Source organism: Natrix helvetica (assembly GCF_964273705.1).
Source record: "Natrix helvetica genome assembly, chromosome: 4".
In the NCBI taxonomy this organism is placed as follows: Eukaryota; Metazoa; Chordata; class Lepidosauria; order Squamata; family Natricidae; genus Natrix; species Natrix helvetica.
Window position 1 is genome coordinate 152,204,253 of NC_138550.1, and position 17,474 is coordinate 152,221,726.

General features: G+C 41.6%; 1 protein-coding gene across 5 annotated transcripts in view; it reads right to left on the reverse strand.

Moving 5' to 3' along the window:
* The window catches only part of TRPS1 (transcriptional repressor GATA binding 1), a 277,918-nt gene that overhangs the window by 231,299 nt on the left and 29,145 nt on the right, over positions 1-17,474 (reverse strand). The gene's annotated exons all lie outside the window — the stretch shown is intronic.

Consider the following 17,474-nt stretch of genomic DNA (forward strand, 5'->3'; position numbering starts at 1 on the left):
ATCCAAGTCATACAGAAGCATAAAATTACACACTTGATCTCAGACAATGATAGTTTGGCCAAAACAAGACCAGTTTGGTTTAGCTAGCCAAGCTGATCCACCCATTTCTTATTGCACAGGACAAGCAAATTAAAAATTAATCAAAGGTCCACACCCAGATCTACTCAATTTCAAAGCGTCTCATTTTTAATTATCATTTTGTCTCATTTTTTTAATTAATCTCAATTTGCTAATGAAGCAACTCACTGCGATTTTGTCAAATTAATAGCTCTATTCCTCATAAATAAAACCAAAATGAAGGCCTACTACAGCAAGCTCTTGTGATAGCGAAGAACGTAATGAGAGGATGGGCATTCAAATGGCAAACACAGATCACCATAAGGAAGTCTGAAGTCTGAATTGCACATTGCGATTTTTTTTGTTCCAGCCATGTATATATATTCTAATGTGATCTAAGCAAAAGCACATTGACCAGGATCCAAATCCTAAAGTTTTAGGAATGACTCAATGAAAACCTGGGAAAAAAGGAAAAAGGGTAGAGAGGTATTTTCAATAAAAAAGGGAAATTCTATGCCAAGGATGATTAAGAAATGACTCCAAGATAAAACTATTGATGACACAATCCTTTGATGAAAACCAACATAGATTGCTTTGGTAAGCTGTTACTTGCTGTCACAAGTGTTAACAATGCCTTTAAAATTCCATTCCTTTCAAAAGGGATTAGGTTAATAAATTGAGTATAAGGATCAATAGGTACTAGTCATGATGGCTGTATGTAATGTCATCTACCAAAACAAGTATACCTTAGAAATTTTAATGAAGTGAATTGCTGCCCCTCACTCTCTTATTGTTATTCTATAGCCCAAGATTTAGATTTACATGTGAACCTTAAAAAAACCTGCAAACATTTTTGCAGTTTAAGGGTCCCTTTAATGAATCGTCTCCTTAAAGCAATTACATCTTTTTTCCAGATTTTTTTTTTGAAACCTGAAATAAATAGTCATTCAATAAACCACAGAGAGCTGTTACAATCACTGTAGGTCTGAATATTTCTTTTCATTCATTTTTAAAGCACGCAGAGTTCTGCTGAAGATTAATTATGTGGCATTCATTATGGTTAAGATGATAAACTAGGGTTGGGGAGTCTAGTTCAGGTACACCCATAGCCTGAAAGCTCACTCAGGAATTTGTTCTTTCATCCTTGTCTTTCTCCTAAGATCCCTAGGACGACAGATGGGATGACTATCTATGCCAGCTTAACCTCTCAGAAAAAGGCAGACTGTGTATATAATAAATAAATCCGAGTAGAGAACTATTATTATGCTCCTGAGCTGCCTATGATTTTCCCTGGCATTCAGTTAGTTAGATTACAGATGTGTGCATGTGCAAACTTAAACGCGCACAGAGATACCATAATTTTAAATTTTGCCCCCTAGGGATTTTTTCATTTATGTCATGAAAACTGAATGATAAATGAAAAGTTGCCAGTGTAAAATGAATCAGAGTAAAAGAACAACTATATATAGGTACTTCTCATTTTAACAACAACTCCATCTTAAGCAATGTGGCTAAGCACGACATCACATGGAAATGTCAGGTTAGAACCTCACTTCCCCCAGTCATTAAGTGACTCTCCCATGATTATTGAGACGTCACATGAATATGATTTGCGATTTTATTGCCAGATTCTCTATTGACTGAAACCAGCTGTGAAGTACACAAAGAGATATCATGACCTCAGAACACTGCAACAGTCCTAAACACCCATCTGCTGCAAGAGTGCTGAATCTCAATCCTGTGAACAAGACACTAATGGTCTTAAGTGCAAAGACTGGTCATAAAGTCATGTTTTAGCACTGTCGTAACTTGCTAAAGCATCACTAAGCATGGTAGGGCCCTGAGCACGTTAGAGAAGTCCCACGTCAGAAAACGATGGATAGGAGGGGGAAGCAAGTTCGCTGCCCCTCTGAGGAACCATTTTACTAAGGGAATCTGGGACAAAGAAAAATGACCATCCCCTGCCACAACGGAGAAGAGGGCAGCCACCTGCCTATGTAGGGTGTTAGGGAGAGGCCGTGATCTAGGCCGTGTTGAAGGAACTCAAGGACCTGGGCCACTGTGGCATGAGCCAGAGAGAGATTGACTCTCTCGCACGCGGAGGCAAACGCTGACCACGTGGAATTATATATCCGTGTGGTCGACGGTCGCCTGGCCGCTTCAATGGTGGAGATAACCTTGGCTGAGAGATGTGCCTCCCTCAGGAGGCGCCGCTCAAGTGCCAGGCAGTCAGTTGGAGCCACTGGGGCTCCAGATGAAAGAGGAGCCCCTGACACAGGGTGTTCTCCTCCTGAGGAATCCTCCACGGGGGAGAGATGGACAGCTGAAGGAGGTCTGCAAACCAAGGCCGTCTCGGCCAATATGGGGCTACTAGGATGATGTGTGCCCTCTCTATCATTACCTTCCTCAGGGTCCCCTGGATCAGAGGGAGAGGGGGAAAGGCACAAAGGAGGCCCAGAGGCCATGGACTTCTGAGCGCGTCCGCCCCTTCTGCATTGAGCGCTGGGAAGCGAGAGAAGAACCGGTGCAGTTGGGCATTGGTCGGGCTTGCAAACAAGTCCACCAACGGATTGCCAAAGCAGTGGCAAATCTTGTGGAAGAGCTTTGGAAGCAGCTGCCACTCGCCGTGATCGACTGTCACCCAACTCAGCCAATCGGCCTGATAATTGGCAAGGCCCGAGATGTGATCTGATGTTATTGAGGCCAGGTTCTTCTCCACCCAGAGTCCAAGCTTCTGGGCTTCCAGCAAGAGACATTTGGAGTGAGTCCCTCCCCCCTTGGCGGTTTATGTGCGCCTTCATGGCTACATTGTCCGTCAAGAGGAGGACATGTTGGTTGGCAACCGAGTCTCGAAATTGCAAGAGTGCAAGGCGTGCTGCTTTCAGCTCCAGCCAGTTGATATTGTGGCGAAGGTCCTATTTCTACCAACACCTCTGCGCCAGTCTGGATTCCATCAAGGCCCCTGAGCCGTAAAGGCTCGCATCTGTGGTGACAGTAATGTGATCCGGTTCCCAAATGTTGGAACCGTGAAGTAGGGCCGGAGATATCCACCACCTCAGGGACCAGCGGAGATCCGGAGGCAGTCTGACTAGACGTAAGGAGTTGCTCATGCAATGGCATTGGTAGGGGATGAGCAGCCATTGAAGAGTTCAGGAGTGGAGACATGGTCAGGGAACTATTCCTATGCACGACACCATCTTGCCCAGGAGGCAGGCCAAGGTCAGGATGGAAACTGACCGACTTGCGCGGACATGGCTTGCCAAAGATTGGAGACTTTTGAGACAATCTGGAGAGAGCCGAACAAGTCCTGTTACAGAGTCTGTCACTGTTCCTAGGTGTTGGATTATTGTCGAGGGAGACAGATGACTTTTGGGAAAGTTGATGGAAAACCCCAGGGAATGAAGAGTTTGGATGGTCAGTTTCAGGTGACGGACAGCCTGCGTGCGGGATTGGGCCAGGAGGAGCACATCATCCAGGTAACAATGGAGTCTCACCAGATGGGAACACAGGTGAGCTGCCAGTGCTGCTAGGACCTTTGTGAACATGCTTGGGGCAGAGGCTAGACCGAATGGGAGAGCCCTGTATTGGAAGTGACATCCCTTGTGGGAGAATCAGAGGAATCTGCGATGGGTTGGCAGTATGGGGATGTGTAGATACGCTTCCGTTAAATCTAATGAAGCCATGTAGTCTCCTCGCCGAATCCCCAGGAGGATAAACCTGAGGGAGGCCATCCTGAAGCGCCTGTAGACCAGGTAAGAGTTCAGGCACTTCAGATCCAGTATTGCCCTCCATCCCCCCGAGTTCTTCGGGACCACGAATAGGTTGAAGTACAGGCCTAACCCGTACTCCTCCTTTGGAACAGGTTCCACCGCCCTGATATCTATCAGATGTTGGATGGCTAGGCTCAGGAGGCGGCGGCATTCCGGATCCCGAGATGGGGAGAAGTTCTGAAGAGCGTTGGGGGAAGGGAGAGAAATTCCAACTGGAGGCCGTACCTCATCGTGGACCTGACCCAAGCGTCTGACGTTATCTGATCCCATTGATGCGTGAAGGATGCCAGGCGGCCGCATATGGGTTGACTCAGGTTGGAATCATTTCCCTCTGCGGAAAGGATGGCCTCCCCCCCCCTTGAAAGGGCCACTTGGATTGTCCCTGAAATCTACTCCTATCCTGGTAGAATGATCGATGACTGTAGGGGGTATAGCAATGCTGCCGGAAGTCAGGTTGGGGAGGCCGGTACAAAGAAGGTCTCCTGTAAGAAGAGGGACGAGAGTTCTGCTTCTTGGAATTAGAAGGGAGAACCTTTTTCTTATCCTTGTTCTCCATAAGGATCGGGTCAAGAGATTCCCCGAAAAGATTGGGACCGGTGGAAGGAGCTGTAGCCAACCCCCATTTGGACTTGTTGTCCATTTGCCAGTTGCGAAGCCACAAGAGACGTCTAGACATGACTGACGTGGACAGCGCAATGGATGCAAACTTGATGGAAACTAGAGTGGCATCTGCAGAAAATTGAGTGGCCGCCATAATTTTAGCCAGGTCTTGATGGACACCTTCATTTTGGATCGGAATGCGATCCTGTAGCTGGCGAAGCCACATGACGGTTGTTCAGTTAAAATAGGAAACTGCGGCTGCTGATTTGATCGCCCAGGCGGAAGCAGTAAAATTTTTGCGTAAGGTGAGCTCCGCTCGTTTATCCTGGGGGTTCAATTTATCCGCCACATCACCGGAAACAGCGGTGGAGGCGTTGGCCAGGAGTGTGATGGGGGGATCTACAGTTGGCAATTGAAGGACCTTGGAAAAAGCCTGCTCCATATTGTAGAAGCAGCGGTCATTACTCCCAGGGTTGGGCAAGCTAGATTAGGGTCCCTGTGTTGAGACACTGGCGGGGCTCCAGTGCCAATCTGAGTAGTCTTCTTGGCCTTATGTAAGAGGGGCTTGAAGGCCGGTGGTGTAAAGAGGCCTGAAAAGGCCTGGGAATCCAAAGGAATAGTATCCTCGTCATCTGAGAAGCCTAATTCTGGATGAGTACCCTCCCCCAGTGCTGTGGTCTCGCTGACCCCCGATGGAGAATGAGCTCTAGACTGACACTGGCCCCGGAACGAAGAAGGAGATCTGTGATGTCTATTGTCAGAACAAGATCTAGACGCCCTTTGGGAGGAACGGTCCCTTTGGTTTAATCCTGAGGCACTGCCTCTAGAGATTGAAGAGGAGATGAGCCTCCTGATGCTCTCTAGCAGGAGGTCCAAATCCTCCAGATCTTCCTCTGAGGGTCTCATGGGAGCTGGACCCTGGGGGGCTAGATGAGAGGAGGGTAGATAATCCCCAGATCCCCTGTCCCCGTTTGCCACCCCCATCCCTCAATGATCTAGGGGAGATAGGGGGAAGGTGAGGTCACCTGCCTGCGAAGTCTAGCTGGGGAAATGAAGGGAGAGGAAGAACTGAAGCCCCTAGGTGGGGAGGGAGAGGGCTGAGGCATGGGCCTCACCGGAGACCTGGATCTGTCTGAAGATGTGGGCCTAACAGGGTGAGATTGTTTCTCAGCTCTTGCCACTCGCTTCTCCAAGGCCTTTTGTCTTCGAAGTTAATCCCTCACTGTAGCTCTGGAGGGGCGCTGATCCGCAGACAGCCTAGAAGCCGCTGCCCTGGTTCGCAGCCTGCCCTGGCCTTCCTCTCTCCCATCGTCAATGCTCCCTTCAGGGGTCTGCGCTGACCCGGTACTTCTAGAGGCCATGCCTCACTTACATGCCTGGTTCTTGTGGGGAGTCAAGTCGGAGCCTCCCAGCCGCGATATCTGGCCGTGATGTGGGATGAATAGAGTCCTGCCAGCCTCGATGTGTGGCTGCGATGCAGGCCTCAGTTATATATATGCCACTGCCACGAGGTCGCTCCAAAATGGCCACCGCACCTCTTGGTGAACTGAAATGGCAGCCGCCCAGTGAAATGGCTCTGAGGCGATGGCCTCCCGGCGAGCCAAGCCCATTCGCTCTGCTCCCCTCTTTGATTGCCTTCGCTGCAGAGACTTCCGAGCCTCAGGAAACGCTGCAAGTCTTTGAAGCCACGGTGGCTTTAAAAATGTGGCGAGGCTAGGGCGACACAATGAAACTTTCCCAGCCGCAGCAAGGTGGTTAAGACTGTGGCGGGCTTTAAGTCACGGCAAAGCAATCCCAGCGGTGCGGTTCACAACTGCAGGTGCGGCCCCTGCGATCCTACCTGATGCCAATAGTTCGGAGCCTCTAGGAATTTCGGCTGCAATGGGAGCCCGTCACCCCTGCACACCCAGGAGTTGTGCAAAGCCCCCTCAGACCCAGAGGCAAGGACCAGGAAGCCCTGCCTCCTTATGAGACTGACTAGCAGACTCGATGGCCAGAAGTCCAATAATTTAAGAATTTAGAATACCCAATTAATCGAATTAATATAATAATTATCAGTACCTCAAGGAGCCAAAAACTAGTGCTTGGACCAGAGACTGAAAGGAAACTGGGAGCCAGTAGGGACGGATGGTGTCTTTAAGAAAATTCCCTCAGTCTTTGGACCAATCAGGCTGTGACTAAACCCAGCTGTAACCCCTCCCACTGAGCTGCAGGAAAAACAAGTGTCTCTTTTTCAGTCTGATCCTCCAGCCTAAATAAGCTTTTCTTACGTTTTTATTAACTGTTCTTAGCTATGTAAGGAAGAAAAATCAGGTACAGATGCTATTTTACTCATTCCATCTACCACTCTGCTTAACCGAAGTGAGAGGCTTCTATGGCTTACAATGCATTTGGATTAGAGTACATTCTTCTAATGTTCTTGAACCACAGTTGCTAGCCTCCCACAGTACTGACCATGCCAACTGAGAGCAATGAAAGTTTCTATTGAGCAATACCAGGGGAAGCACAAATTGTGCTGCAAACCATGTAACTCAATTTCAAAACTTATGCAAAGTAAATGTCTTGTAAAATTTAGACACTGATTTCCAGAACTCACATCTTTTAAATTAAGTGGGAAATAATGGATTTCCATATATAGTTACAAAGATCAGCTCTTGTGGAATCAGTGTGTATCAGTGAATCGGCTGTTATCTAATATATCTAGATTATTACTTATCAGCATGTCTTTATATGGATTTAGATACATAAAGCAAGAATAAGTACAGGCGATAGGTCTGCAAATTATTCATCTTGGAGAGATCCCAAAGCAACAAAAGAACAGAAGAAAAGAAGACTGCTTTACTAGTCCTAAGGGGAAAAAATTAAGATGTTTCTGCCAGACACATTTGAAGATAAGATTCCAGGTCCAGATTCCACCTACAAAAATCTAGGAAGAAACCCTCAGATCCTTTCAAAATATAGTAATCAAGCTGCAATATGGCAAATGATTTAATTACTTACATAAATGAAGAATCAACTAAATTTAATGTAATTATAAATATTTAACAAGCCTATTTTGAGAAATGGGTGCTCAGTATGTCACTGGAAGGAAAAGTGATGTCTAACCCTACAAACAAGGTGGGGAGAGTTATGCACTCCTCTATAGACAGATGATCCTAGCTTTACGCATAAGATGTAGCTTCAATACTACTTGAAAATCAGCAGCATCTTCCTCAAAGGACACCATCTGGCAAATACTACACAGCTCTCAATGTGGAACTGTAGCTTTAATAACTTTTTTTTTAGAATTTATAAATATCATCATATTATTAAAATAAGTAAGTGTCTCAACTTATCCAACAAAGAGCAAACAGAAAATCCATCATGTCAAGCTCTGGACTCTGAAATGGCTAAAGCCTCAACTTTAGATAACAATTGTGTTCTTACCTGCCTACTATATTCTTGAGGTATACTGTAAAAGAAACAAAAATCTCTATAGTATCCCCTCAGCAATTACACAATGAAAAAAAAAAGAAATACATTTTTTTCATTCATTCATTCATTCACCCATCCATCCATCCATTCATTCATTCTCAGATGCAACATACTACCCATAATACCAGGATACACATATGCACTTAGCCTTTAACAATCAAGTAAGGCCCACATTCCAAACAATAGTAGGAAGGAAAATATACAAAACAAAATGTAATCAAACATAATTAACTGTATTAAATCATATTTTAAAAAACTGGTATGTTTAAAAGATCAGACCTTAGTTCACTATTCTTCTCCTTTTGTCACTCTCATTGTAAGCCATTTTGTTGGTGTAAAAGTTTAGTGACCACATCAACAAACCTTCTTCGCAATGATCTCTTATATTAAAATTTGGTAAGTACATAGGATGAAAGAAAAAAAAGCCCCTTTGCCACAATTGATCTCTAAGGACAGCCCCTTTTGGGCAGGCACACAAAGTCCCGAGACCTACACTTTTTCTTTATTTTTCATGATACTGTCAGTTTTCTTCTCCATTGTCATCAACCCCTCATTTTGTAAAATGGGACATTTTTCCTACACCTTCTACACCATCTGTGGGTGCTAACATTTTCAACCCGCCTCTTATACAAATGAAAAAGAAGCTATTTTACAATTTTACAATTATTGCAATTTTAACTATAATACTTAGCAAGGACCAATCGTCATGATGCCGACATGTCCTCTATTCAAATTATAGGTTGGCTGTAGAACATTAAGAATATGTAACTTTTAGAATTAGCCCACCAGTTCTGTCCGCCCTTAAATCATTCTGTGCAATACACCAAAATACTGTCAGACTGCCTCCCAGGAACTGCCCTTACTAAGCATTTTCCAATTTGTAACTGCTGATTCGTGGTAAGACAACAATTATATGCTGAGACGATTAGGACAACAATGGTCTACCCTCACATATTTCCTGAGCTCTATAGCAAAACACACCGATGATGAAAGCCTTAATAATCTCAATTCAAAACTAATTTCACAAGCGTCTGAGGGAAATTTTGCCTCATGCAACTGAACTTCACTAATAGGCTTGAACCTACTGAAAGCTGCCCATCTCAATTTATAGCTCCATCCAGTCATCCCTGTACCAATACAACATATCAGTTGACAAAACTTTATCACTGTTTCCTCCACATTTTTTACCACTTAGTTTTGTCACGATGTATAGCGATGAACTCCAGTTCTTCTGCATCCAAGTTGTATTAAATCAGATTCAGATTATCACAGAATCTCACAGGTTCAGACATCTAGAATTTTATCCAGGCAAAGGAGTAGATAAGAGTTACTATGATCCAACTCTCTTCTCTAATCAATACAAAAATGCACTAAGATTGGAAGAAATACCATATTTTTCGGAGTATAAAATGCACCGGCATATAAAATGCACCAAGGATTTGAAGAGGCAATTTTTTTAAAAAAAAAAATGTTTTTGCACTCTGCAAACCTCCCAAAAATGGCCCGTTTTTTTCCCAATAAAAGGTATAAATAGACTTTAGGAGGCTTATAGAGTACTCCTGGGAGCTGGGGCGGGGGGCAAAATTGAGCAAAAAACAGCCCATTTTTCACTCATTTCTGCCTTCCCAGCCCCCAGGAGCTCTCTGAAAGCCTTCTACAGTCTCTGCATGGCCATTTTGGTGAAGGGAGCCGGGTTTCAGGAGGCAAAAAATGCTGTATTCTGTGTATAAGATGCACCCAGATTTTCAGCCTCTTTTTTGAGAGAAAAAAGGTGCATCTTATACTCTGAAAAATATGGTAAATATTTGATAGAAGTTTCTGCGGATTTTATTCCACTAGTCGTTGCCAACCATAGATGGCAGTGCTCATCTCCATTTTAAGGCCATTGAGCCAGCACTCTCCAAAAATAATTCCGTGAACATGTAGTCAGCATGATGTCACGGAGCACTGTTACCTTCCCACCAAAGTAGTACCTATTTATCTACTTGCATTTGCATGCTTTTGAACTCCTATGTTGGGAGGAGATGGAGTCAAGACAGGAACTCACTCCTTTGCATGGTGCTCAGGCTTGAACTTGGGCTGCTGCCTGTCAAGCTGACAGGTCCAGGACAAAATTTCACCTTTTCACTGATTTTTGTAAGCCAATGAGAGAGAAAAAATACTGTCTGCTATATTTGCTGTATATACTATATACATACACTATATTTACATATTTAAAAATCAAGTTTCTGGGGCTTATTTGAGCTTTATTAGAACATTTTGATTGTTTGTAGAAAAGTACACATATATAAATGAATAAATCAATGTTTTATCAGCAAAGCAAATATCAAAACTTTTGGGGCACAATAGCAAAACGTTTGCTTTGCTATTGAAGAATACTTTTTATTCATTAATAGTTTGTGTCAATCAATCATAAGTGCAAAGTTGTATCGCCATTCCCTGGCTAACTGTAAATTTCTGCATATTATAAAAGGGACTTTAGGTCACAAGAGCTCATGCTACAAATGTATCATCAAACCGTTTTCTTGATTTTGCTACTTAATAGAAAAAAGTTGGTATTCATTTGTAAATCTGTAGGCCTTTTGATTTTTCCACTTGATTCCAACCCATTTCTTTCCACTAAAGAAATATTTCATCAGTCTTTTATAACTAGTTATTTCTCCACTGACATTTCTCTAGGGAAAAGGAACATTATTTTAGAATCTGACTTAATCAGAGGATCAAGCAGAATTTTAACCAACACCATTTTAAGAAGAAACTTTAGAAGGACTTAGTAGAGAGCCAAGTAATTTGAGCAATTCTCAACCTTAACAAGTGGCTCAAGAATTCTGAAAGTTAAAGTCCACATGTCTTAAATTTGCCAAGTTTAAGAAACTCTGTATTTAAGTATAGGTTTCTTTAAAGCATGACTGATTGTTCTAAAAACCCCATCCACTTCTGAATACAATACTCACAATAATATGCATGCATAAATCAAAGCAGGTGCCATTTATTTTAAAATAATTTACACCCAAATAATTTAGGATGTGACTTGCACATTATAAAGTTAAAAATAATACCAAATAGGAAATGTATAAAATAAACTTATTCCAACATGCTTACAGGTGAAACTGGAAAAATTAGAATATCATGCAAAAGTTCATTTATTTCAGTAATGCAACTTAAAAGGTGAAATTAATATATAAGATAAGACTCATTAAATGCAAAGCAAGATAGTTCAAGCCGTGATTTGTCATAATTGTGATGATTATGGCTTACAGCTCATGAAAACCCCAAATCCACAATCTCAGAAAATTAGAATGTGAAAAGGTGGAATATTCTAGGCTCAAAGTGTCCCACTCTAATCAATTAAGCCATAACACCTGCAAAGGGTTCCTGAGCCTTTAAATGGTCTCTCAGTCTGGTTCAGTAGGAATCACAACCAGGGGAAAGACTGCTGACCTGACAGTTGTGCAGAAAACCATCATTGACACCCTCCATAAGGAGGGAAAGCCCCAAAAGGTAATTGCAAAAGAAGTTGGATGTTCCCAAAGTGCTGTATCAAAGCACATTAATAGAAAGTTGTGTGGAAAAGTGTGGAAGAAAAAGGTGCACAAGCAGCAGGGATGACCGCAGCCTGGAGAGGATTGTCAGGAAAAAGCCATTCAAAAGTGTTGGGGACTTTCACAAGGAGCGGACTGAGGCTGGAGTCAGTGCATCAAGAGCCACCACACACAGATGGATCCTGGGCATGGGCTTCAAATGTCGTATTCCTCTTGTCAAGCCGCTCCTGAACAACAACGTCAGGAGCGTCTTACCTGGGCTAAAGAAAAACAGACCTGGTCTGTTGCTCAGTGGTCTAAAGTCTTCTTTTCTGATGAGAGCAACTTTTGCATCTCATTTGGAAACCAGGGGCCCAGAGTATGGAGGAAGAATGAAGAGCACACACTGCAAGATGCTTGAAGTCCAATGTGAAGTTTCCACAGTCTGTGTTGATTTGGGGAGCCATGTCATCTGCTGGTGTTGGTCCACTGTGCTTCATTAAGTCCAGGGTCAACACAACCATCTACCAGGAGATTTTGGAGCATTTCATGTAATATTCTAATTTTCTGAGATGGTGGATTTGGGGTTTTCATGAGCTGTACGCCATAATCATCACAATTATGACAAATCACAGCTTGAACTATCTTGCTTTGCATTTAATGAGTCTATCTCATATATTAGTTTCACCTTTTAAGTTGCATTACTGAAATAAATGAACTTTTGCACAATATTCTAATTTTTCGAGTTTCACCTGTAGACTACTATCCTGGACATAGATACCACAGAACACACATCCAGCTGACGAAGAGAAACTGACTTAATACGAGCTGGGTGATGTGCTTTAACCGTAACTGGTTAAATATGTCATAACAATTGGGTTCATTTATTGAGTTCAAACTAAGCAGGAACCATACAGCTAAAAATAATATTGTGAACTACATCATTGAATCAGACTGCTAGTCATTCTTGTTTGATAGTACATACAGTAACTGGAAATATTTTCTAGATAAGGAGTCTTACTTAACCAGAGAAAATTAAATTAATCTAATTCTTAATAAGTTTACCAGATTTTTATGTATTTCAGAGATGACACTTATTCTGTTCTATTTGGAGCTCCAAGTGCATGAACTAGGGACAGGGTGGATAAAAATCGATTTCTTTTTAAATTAAATCAGATTTTAAAATTTTTATCATATTTATTTTAATAAAATGTTTTTGGAGTAAAAATCTATCTAAAGATAGTTTTCTATTTAAGATACATTAATAATTTAGTTTATTCAACATGAAATGGAGGTTAGTTATGTAGCATGAGGCTGTATATTCTGCAATATTTATTATTTTTTGTAAACTCATTCAATGAATCCAAACTCTGCAAGCTGAAATAATATGCACTATAAATAGGAAACCTTCATTTTGTTTGCAAATAATAATGTTAAAGATTCTAACTACCAGCAAGAATGATAAAGAGCACCTGTCATTTCAGATCCATCATGGCAGTTCCTGTTAGCAGGCATCCACTCACCTGCAGCCTGCCATGTCCCTCACCTTGTTATGTCACTGCCGCATCACCAGCTGTCCCACTAAAGTGAATGGGACTATCGGTGAGTCAACAGAGGAGGAGGAGCCGCTGCAGGAGAGAGATGACAGTTGCTCTTTTAAAAATATGATTTAAATCGAGCTGATTTAAATCAATCTTTTTACTGATGATTTAAATCGTGATTTAAAACGACTTGATTTAAATCAAATCTACCCTGACTACGGACAACCTGTTTTGGCCCTTGAAGCCACTGGAAATCGTTTATAAATAAATAGATTGGGATTATATTACCAATTCCCTAAAATAGAAAAGGGGAGAGCTCATTCTGAGGGTAAAATAAAGAAGGAGAAGGTAAAACAGCACTCCAGTGTTTCCTGAAACACAAGTGACCTCAGTTTCAGATAAGCATGCACTAAAGCTTCACCAAACTTAAAAGATTCATGTGAATACAAGCAAGAGCATTATCTGTAGGCAGATCACAAAGCAAAATCTTGTTTCAAATCTGAAATGAAACCGAAAAGAGAAAAAAACCCAGAGAATTCTAGTCAAACTGGCAAAGATAAGCCATCTACGAGCCTTAACATGCTTGAAAAGGAAATCACTAAAATGGGATCCTTTTCCACATTTATTAAAGATAAAATTACTTGCCTGATAGCAAAGCAAGCCACCAAATCAACTATGCATGGATTTACAAGGATTCACTCTGCTGATAGTTGGCTAATTGTTGGATTTATATAGATTCAGGAAATGGGTTTAAAATTCAGACAAAGGACCACACATGCAAATACAACAAGCCTTAAGTCTAACCAAACAATGTCGGGGGGCGACACCCAGGAGCAGAGCCTTCTCTGTGATGGGCCCAGCCCTATGGAATGACCTCCCCCGTGACATCAGGACTACTTCCGATCTCCGCTCCTTCCGTGTACAGTTGAAGACCCACCTCTTTCAATTATCTGGCCTGGCTCAACCGTAAATTTTTCTTATTCCGCCTGACAGTTCTTTTAAATTTTTAAATTTTAAATTGTGTTTTTACAATTGGGGTATTTTAATGGTAACTTTTAATTGTCCAATGTGATGTAATTTGTTACCTCCTCCGTGCATGTACGTGCATGTATGTCCTTGTATATATGTAGGTTTATGTGTTTGTATACATGTTTTATGTTTTATATACTCCATTGTACGCCGCCCCGAGTCCTGTCTGGAAAGGGAGCGGCTAATAAATTTAAATTTATTATTATTATTATTATTATTATTATTATTATTATTATTATTATTATTATTATTATTATTATTATTATTATTATTATTATTATTATTAACCAAGGAAATGTTCTTAGCTGTAGCTCTAAAATAAAAATGTCATCCCGAAATTTCGTTTCCAAGCCACTGCAGAATTTCAAAGGACCTACACCAAGCAGGGTAAAATATGATGGGAGGGAGAGAAAGAAAGAAAAGGCTTAACTTCAACATGTCCCTGTATCATCCCATAATTTTTTCCTCTAAGAGGGGTACAAAAAGCATTGACTGATCAAAGAACTTCCTTCTACTGTACCGGAGCCAAGTGCAGTCAATTACTTATTCTCATGTAGACTTTTATAAGAGATAACAGTTATCTAAAATGAAAAGGCACATGCCTTTTTTTGTTATTAAATTGGTTGGAAAAAGAGAGAGCCAGAGACACAAAAGGGCTTCTGTGCAAAATGAGGGCTTCCCCAGATCAACAAAACAGAACCAGGAAAATAAAGCAGGAGGGTTTGTCTCTCTTCACACAACTGACTAGCTCTGAAGTTCAACTTTTGCCTAGGAAAAAAAGGGGGCCTGGTAATTGAGAAACAGCTGTTAATAAGGGGATCAAAGTAGAAGACTGAAGAACTGCTTTTCTCTCTTTATCTTTCCTCAGCCCTTGGTCAGCCAGTTGATCTTTTGGCTATTGATAGGATATTTAAGGTATAGCTGAATTGGAATGTACGCTTATGTGTGCATAGAAGTACCGTATTTTTTTTGCTCCATAAAACGCTCCTGACCATAAGACGCACCTAGGTTTAGAGGAGGAAAACAAGAAAAAAAAATACTTGCCTCCCAGCGTCCATCCGGTATCCATCTGGCTAACATCCTTGCAGCAAACAACAAACAGCCTGGTCAGCTTCAGCATGTTATCGCAGCCTGAGCTGGAGCCATCACCACCAAGCAGTTGATCAGCAGTTGGATCGGCGTCCCAGAATACCGCCAATCAGCTGTTCCAGGCAGCAGGAAACACTGTCGCTTTTTGCCGCTGCTGCCTATTGCCCATATTTGCTCCATAAGATGCACAGACATTTCCACCCACTTTTTTTTGTTCCCTAAGTACGTCTTATGGAACGAAAAATAACAGTATATACTCATGGTTTTCATTGATGTTTACCTCTAGGTAAAGAAACTGAGCACGTTTAGAGTACAGGTCCTTGACTTATGACCACAATTGAGCCCAAAATTTATGTTAAGTGATACATTAAGTGAATTTTGCTCCATTTTATGACCTACAGTTGTTAACTGAATCACTTTAGTTGTTACATTAGTAACACAGTTGTTAAGTGAATCTGATTTTCCCATTGACTTTGCTTGTCAGAAGGTCAAAAAAGGTGATCACATGACCCCAAGACACTGCAATGGTCATGCATGAAAGTCAAATGCCAAGCACCTTAGATACCCATGGCCTAACTCAACTTGGGCATCTTTAAGAAGAAGGCGATAGAGACACTCCTTGGTTCCATAAACCTTCAAAGATCCTCTTCATCTAGAAATACAGTATAAAAAGATAAGTGGGCAGCATCACCACTAGGCAAGCCAAGAGGGGAAGTACAACAGAGAATGTGAAAAGAAAACAAACAAGCCAGAAGTTAGTCATTAAATTCTATGTTCTAGTTAATAGTGAAGTGAGCAGAGGACATTTTGGGGGGGCTGTACTATTCTGGACTATAGATGAATATTGCATTTCTAAAAACTCCCTGCATATAGAAACATGTACATATCAGAGCAAAGTTATACAGGTAGTCCTCAATTTACAGAAGTTTGTTTAATTGACCATTCAAAGCTATCAGGCACTGAAATAGATGACGTGACAGTTTTTTACAGTTATGACCTTTGCAGCATCTCCATGATCAGGTGATCAAATTTCAGGTGCTTGGCAACTAACTCATATTTATGACCGTTGCTGTGTCCTGGAGTCATGTGATCCCCTTTTGCGACCTTCTGAAAAGCAAAGTCAATGGGGAAGCCAGATTTACTTAACATCCAGGTTATTCATTTATCAGCTGCAGTGATTCACTTACCAACTCTGGCAAGAAAGATTGAAAAACTCACTTAACAAATATCTCACTTAACAACAGACATTTTGGGCTGAGTTGTGGTCGTTAGTCAATGGCTACCTGTAGTGCACTCAACACACACACACACACACCCTGATTTATAAGTTTATTACTTTGTTTATGCATTTAGAAACATCTGCCACTTGTTTGGAACCATGCATTGTGCTACCACATTTTTCAATCCTGCATATAAAATGTATTAATACCAAGAAAACTACTAGTCTACATAATACATACTAACAAATCAGTTTCACTCAGGGATATATTTAGTAGGATTGCAACTGCTTTGAAAGTGCTTTGGGAGACCTGGCTCAGACGAAAAATGAATGCAGAATTTCTCAGCTGTTTGTCAGATGTTACTTGAGGAGGCATGTTGTGGACACCGTCAGTCACGGAATTTCACCTGACGGGGTCCAGGAAAAGGACCTTCTGTGCTGTGGCTCCCACTTTTTTGGAACATCTGACCTACTGAAAGTGAAATTGGTTCCCACCCTCCTGGCCTTCTACAGGAACCTGAAAACCTAGCTCTACCATTTGGCTTGAGGCCCTGTCATGCATCAGGTAGTTGATGAATTGAGAGGCATTCCTGCCTTCGCCATCCTCCTATTCCCTCCCTGCCTTTTAATTATGATTTTATCTGTACCAGGGCTTTTGTTTTTATTATTTTAGATATGATTTTAATGTTTTATGCTGTAAGCCACCCAGAGTTGTTTCGTTACAAAACGGGTGTAAAATAAAGAAACAAAGAAACAAAAAATCAATCCAGTTTTATTTAACCTTCTTCATGATTCTGAAAATAATGTACTCCTCTTAAGATAGAATTCACTCATTAAGAGTAGCACTTATACAGTTGTATTTCTGCTTTAGGCTTTGTAGAAACCCAAAAATAGATGAGTTGTTTTAACTAATAACAGATAATGCTACACATAAAGACTTTTTCTTGTTGGCTTGAAATATTGCATGCTTATCCAAGTAGCTTCTTCAGAAAAGGACTCCAGTTGCCTTGACTCAACTTCCAGACAACTCTATTCAAATGACTGGGCATCTTCATCCACATATTGCCACACACTTTAGGAAAGAACCCTGAGGTTGGTGTGGAAATATGAGAAGACAGCAAAAATAAAGATGTGAAACATTTGGAAAGCATGAACAACCCTACTCAATCTTTAC